At 40.7% G+C, this 6,516-nt stretch overlaps 1 pseudogene; it reads left to right on the forward strand.

Annotated features, from left to right (window-relative positions):
* Window positions 1–2,455: 2,455 nt before the first annotated feature.
* LOC103748653 lies at window positions 2,456–3,303 on the forward strand (annotated as a pseudogene).
* The last annotated feature ends 3,213 nt before the right edge of the window (window positions 3,304–6,516 follow it).

Below are 6,516 nucleotides of genomic sequence, written 5' to 3' on the forward strand. Positions count from 1 at the left end.
TTATTATTCACAAAGTGGAATAATTCATCAGTAGTATTGCATATGAGTATAAAGGAAGTGTGTGTGTGTGTGTGTGTGTGTGTGTAACAAATATAATCAAAGAAAAGGACAAGAAATAGAGAGTGTGGGAACTTGGGAGGAGTTGGGGGAACTGGGACGCGTGTCAATAATGCAAAGACACAACTCATACATGAAATTCTCAAAAATTAAAAATTAAAAGAATGGTAGATTTTAAAAAGTTCAAAAGTTAAGGGCACAATTTGTATAAGACTGCTTGCTATAGTCCAAACACTCAAAAGTTATCCAAATAATCATGTAATAACATTAAAGAAATAATATAAAATTTTGTCTGCTCATCTAAATATGAAATGCTTTAGCTCACATCCAAACCTAAAAGCCTCCAAAACCTCCATCATTTAGCTTTCTCAGAACTGAATTCAGGTCTGCTAAACATTTTTAAAGACCTTAGTTTTCACTCACCTCTATTTAAACCTCAGTGACTTACCCAGGCATGGTAGTACACACCTGTAATCCTTATTCACTAGTTTTAAGAGTTCAAGGACAGCCTTGGCAGGACTCTGCATCATAAATCAAAAGCAAGCAAACAACAGCAAAAAAAAAAGAATAGCTCTAAAGAAAACACTTTGATCTAGCATCAGAATATACACAATATAAGGAAAAGAAGCTGCATGGAGGGGCTTTCTGAGGGGTATTCCTTTTAATTAAAACATAATACCAAGAGGCTGGGAAGATAACTCAGTAGGTAAAGGTGCTTGCTGTGTAAGCATGAGAATCTGAGTTCAAATCCCCAGTGCCCATGTGAAAAACCAGTCATGGCTGGGCGTGCCTGTTAACTTCAGCAATAGGAGGTAGAGACAGCCTAGCCAAAACAGCAAGCTTTCAGTTGGTCTCACCTTGTCTAGTGGCAATAGCACAGAGTAAAAAAAAGGCAGCATCAGAGGTCCTGCTCTGGCTCAGCCTGTGTGGGCACAGGCACATAAACCCACACCTCACATGTATGCATCTCCTCTACATCCCTAGATCCCCAACATTTGACAATAATATAACCACAAAAGATAGAGGAAAATAGGCTGTTGTAATTGAAAACCCACTCAAGGATCCAAAATCCTTCTGCTATCATGCAAAGTAGCCACATATGAAATATTTAGGCCAATAAAAGAACTCAGTGGAGGGACTGGAGAGATGGCTCAGCAGTTAAGAACACTGACTGTTCTTACAGAAGACCTGGGTTCGAATCCCAGCACCTACATGGCAGCTAACACCTATCTGTAGCTCCAGTTCCAGGGGATCCGACAGGCTCTTCTGTCCTCCACGGGCATTGCACAACATGGGTGTACTTACCTACATGCAGGCGTAACACTCATACACATAAAATAAAAATAATAAATAAAATATTTTTTGAAAAAAAGAACTCAGTGGGAAAAAATGAGCAAATAACAAAGGCTATCAAAAATAACCATGGAGAGAGCTGGGCATGGTGGTGCATACCTTTAATCCAAGAATTCAGGAAGCTAAGGCAGGTGGATCTCTGTGAGTTCAAGGCCAGCCTGGTCTACATAGTGAGTTCCAGGCCAACTGGAGCTACAGGGAGACACTGTCTCAAACCCTCCCCCACCCCAAAAAATGACCATGGAGATTTAGAAAAGAGCCAAATAGGACATCTAAAACCCAATAACATGATCACTTAAAGCCTTAATTAAAGGTTAAGTATCATATTAGACACTGCTGAAATAATAGTGAAATAAAATACAGTCATGAATAAGAAAATCTGAGATGGTAGTTCATATAGTTGAGAACATGGCAGTTGGTTATGTGACATAGAAAGACAGGGAAATAGACAATGTTTTGTTTTTATTATTATTTTTTTATGTGTATGTGGGGACTGCCTGCATGTAGTTAAGTACACCTACATCGTGCAATGCCCTCAGAGGACAGAAGAGGCTGTCAGATCCCCTGGAATTGGACTTAAAAACAGTTGTTAGCTGCCATGTGGGTGCAGGGATTCGAACCAAGGTCTTCCGCAAGAACAGCCAGTGTTCTTAACCTCTGAGCCATCTCTCCAGCCCAATAAACAATGTTTTTTAAAGTTAAATATCTCAGGCTGGAGAGATAGCTCAGTGGTTAAGAGCGCTGGCTGCTCTTGCAGAGGACCCTGGTTTGAGTCCCAGCACCCACAAGGCAGCTAACAACTGCCAGTAACTCCACTTCCAGGAAATCCAACACCCTTTCTGACCTGCGTGGGCATGGCGTGACATGGGTGTACTTATACACATGCAGGTAACACACTCTTACACATAAAATATTTTTTAAAGATAAAAAATATTAAAGGAAGTTAGATGTTCTCACATATGTAATATTATCTTGTTTTATCATCCAACCCAAATACTTTTGAGATTGAAAGGACACTATTGATTGGTGCCCAGGGGACAACAGGATGAGGCTTCCTAAGCCTCGGATGTCTCTCAGTGAAAGCCTAGGCCACTGCTCTAAGAAACGCCTGGTGGAGCTGGGCGACACAATCACCGCGGACTCGGGCTTCTCGTGGGTCCTGGACCATATATGGGAAAAGAGAAGCTCCTTGAATCTGGGGCTGGCTCAGTGAAGGTGAAGAGGGTAAACAAGTTGATCTGTGTGAAAGCTTTGAAAACCAGTGGTCAAGTAGGAGACAATGTAGTGGGGAGAATCAGAGGCTCACCAGAAGAGGTGGAAGGTGCAGATCAGTTCCAGGCAGGATTCAGTCTTGATTTTCTCATCCCACGAACCTGTCTGGAGGAGAGCTGAGGAGGACTACGGAACATGAGCTTGCCATGAAAGATTTCTTGCAGGGGGGAGATCTTATCAGGTCCAGGCAGTATCCTCAGATGGAGCTGTCTATCCACAAAAGAGGAGCCTGAGATACGGAAAGACAGGTCAGGGAGATTTTGCCTTCTGTGTTGAAATCGTGGAAGACTCACTTGACAACTTGCCAGGTGGTGCCTCAGTGATTCTGAGTAACACTGGCTTCATCTGGATTTACCTGAAACCTGAGATATAGATGAGGATGCAGGTGGGTTCATTGCATACCTGGAGCCTGTCTCCCTTGGTGATCAAGACGTGATATCCTAGGCCCAGAGCTACGAGCTCTTGTTGAGTAACTCAGAGGATGATTCTACATGATACCAGCATCCTGTACGGCAATGAAGCCTCACTTCCTCCCACATCAGTTCAAAGACCGTAAAGCCAGAAATAATGAAGGAGATTGTGCTGGAAAAACACCCAAGGCTTTTGGGACAGGAGGGCTGAGTGAGGCTCCTGAGGATGGGACCACGCACCTCTCTGGGGAAATTTTAGAAATGAAGAACCACTGTGTGGCCCCCACATCTGGCCCAGGAAGATGCTGACAATGGACTACTTATTCAAAGCACTTCGAAGGAAGGCCGTTTCTGCTCTGTTCTAGAACAAAACCAGGGTGGATGTGGCCAGTTGGCTCTGGACATTTGGGTCCTGGCCAAGCCCCAGTAGAAAGGGATAGTTACAGGTCTTTCAGAACACAGGGTCCCAGCCATATGACTTCTCATACGGGGGTAATGTGGTGAATCCATGTCTTCCAGTCACCATAATCCACACCACACAGTGCCCCCACAAAAATGCCCCAGTAGAAAACATGGTGACTGGGAATATAACTCAGGGGTAGAGGGCTAGCCTAGCATGTGCAAGGCCTTACGTTCAGTCCCCCAGTCTCACCAAGGGAAAAGAACGGAAAGACATGACATTGCCAGCACCCTCTCTCTTCCACCAAACTCCTCCCCCCACCCCCACCCCACAAATGATCTATTTTGACTTCCACTCCACCTCCTTTAAAGTGGCAGTGTATCAGTGATTGGAAAATTGAGGTGGTAAAGCTAGGAAAGCAGCCAAATGGATATAAGAATAAAAACTGGGGCTGGAGAGATAACTCAGTGGTTAAGAGCACTGATTGCTTTTGCAGAGGACCTGGATTTAGTTCCCAACATCCACATGGCAGCTAACAACTCCAGTTCCAGGAAATGTGATGCCATCTTCTGGCCTGTGCCAGAAATGCACACTTGTATACATGCAGGCAAACACTCAAAACACATAAAATAAAATAAACAAATTTTTAAAATTAAAAATAGGGGTTGGGGATTTAGCTGAGTGGTAGAGCGCTTGCCTAGCAAGCACAAGGCCCTGGGTTTGGTCCTCAGCTCTGGGAAAAAAAAAAAGGCAAAATAACAACAACAACAAAGACCAAAAATTAAAAATATAATATATAAAGAACCAAGTAGCCTTTGCTGGTTGGGAAAAAGAAGACTCTTCTAACAATTTACCAGGGTACATATACATATGTATGTTAACACTGTTCACAAGATATATGCAGAGACAACTCTGTAACTTGTATCAGTTCACAGAAATGCATACATGAAATAATGTTAAGTGAAAATAATCAGATGAAAAATGTGATTGAGGCCTCACTACTTTTTGGTCAAGTGAAGGCAGGTGGCCAAGGGCTTCATTAACATATTGTATTAGTACTTTTATCATTACTGACACGAAGTGTCTGGCAAAGGCAACTTGAGGAAGGAAGAGTTTTTTCTGGTTCACAGTCTATAAGCACACTTTGTCACAGTAGAGAGGCTGGCAGCAGGAGTGTGAGGAGCTGCTCACTGGGCATCTGCAGTCAAGAAGCAGAGAGAGATAAATGGCCTTGCTCCCCTCCTCACGTTCTCCTTGGCCCAGAACCCCAGCTCACAGGCTGGTGCTGCCTATGTTCAAGATGGGTCTTCCCTCCTCAAGCAAGCCTCGCAGAGGTGTGTTTTGTAATTGATTCCAAATCTAGTCAAGTTAATCATGAAGATTAATCATCACATGCAGTAAGAACTCTAATAACTCAGTAGGAAAAAATGAGTGTCAGATACAGAAAGTTGACTGATGACAAAATACAAAAGAAGGAATGTATGGGATAAAAACATAAAAATCAAAAACCCTTACTAATCAAAGAAATAAAAACTCAAGCAACAAGACAATCTTTCATAAAATTCTCTTATGAATTATTTTGGATAATTTTAATGACAATTTTCCTATATTGCCACGATTTCTTGGAAATGAATATTCCTGTACTTTGTGGGAAAGAAAAGAGTTGGGTATAAAGTGCAAAAGCTTTAGAGAGGATACTTTAACAAAATGTGTAAAAAAAATAACATATCCTTTGACCCAGGAAGTCTGTGCTACAGACTGTGTCCTGAGGAGATCATAAAAAACAAAGAATGTCATCTTAGCTCTGGAAATGATATAAAGTCCAGTAAAAGTGAATTAGTGATTTATAGTATAGAATAACCAGCAAGTATCTGTTTTAATTAGCCACCTGAAAACATGTGTTAATTTTTATTCTGTGACATATTATGTTTATATCATCAATTTTTAAAAATCAGCTTACAAAAGCATATGATTCCATTTTTACAGATTATTAAATTATATGTCAGTGCACACATGTATACATGAACACACACATACACAACTATAGATAATGGACAGAGTGGTCAGTGGTTCCTTCTGGTTATTAGAATTACAGTGATTTGTGATCTCTCTTGTTTGCCTTTTCACTTAATAACAATAACAATACCTTAATAGTGACCTAAAATAAAATCCTGAGAGCTGGAAAAGTTTTTCCTTTTCTACCAAGATTCATTTTTAAAGTAGGTTAAGCTCATAACAAAATCACACTTAAAGACTCCTTTTCAAGTTATTTCAGGTCACTCTCTGCTGTGATGAAATTTGCATTTATTTATGTTAATATGCAAATGTACCACTCAGCTCTTCCACGCACAGTCAAGATCTAAAATTTCTCCAAACCAGTGGTTAGGTTGCATATTTTTCTTTTTTTCCCCCCACAGCAGTTTGGCCATTGCAGGTAGGCATTCAATAACTACACAATACATGCACAGTATCAGTATTTTGGCCCCAAGTCATCTCCATTTCATCAAAAAAAAAATGAAATAAAATACTCCACTGTTCCCTGAGACTTTTGAGCATCCTCTGTCAGAAACAATGAGATTCGTAGAATAGCATCTGGCTATGTGTTTTAAGAAAAACTGGCACATTAAGAATGGTGCCGTATAAATATTTTCCTAAGGTACTTTTGGTAGACACATGGGTATACTCTTCTGCCTCCAGTGAATTCCCAAAAAATAAAACTTAAAAAGCCACCAAACTAAAGTTCTACATTCTCTTATAGTTTGAGCATTAAAATGTTAAGAAGGAAGGAATCTTAGAAGTTTTCTGCTTTTTAATATGTAAATTTCAGCTAAAGCCACTGTTCATAGGCAGCTGTTGCCTTTAATATTTCAACTTCTTCATGCTGGGATGTTTAAAACCTATCCAGTTTTCAGAACTGCTTTCCCATTAAATATCAGCTTTACTAACTACTAAGCAATAACTCTTCTTTCCTGCCTGGGAATTATGGAGGAAGGGGAAGGCACAGTGAATTTTGAACAATAAACT

The sequence above is a fragment of the Nannospalax galili genome, unplaced genomic scaffold (assembly GCF_000622305.1).
Source record: "Nannospalax galili isolate Female #2095 unplaced genomic scaffold, S.galili_v1.0 scaffold1446, whole genome shotgun sequence".
In the NCBI taxonomy this organism is placed as follows: domain Eukaryota; kingdom Metazoa; phylum Chordata; class Mammalia; order Rodentia; family Spalacidae; genus Nannospalax; species Nannospalax galili.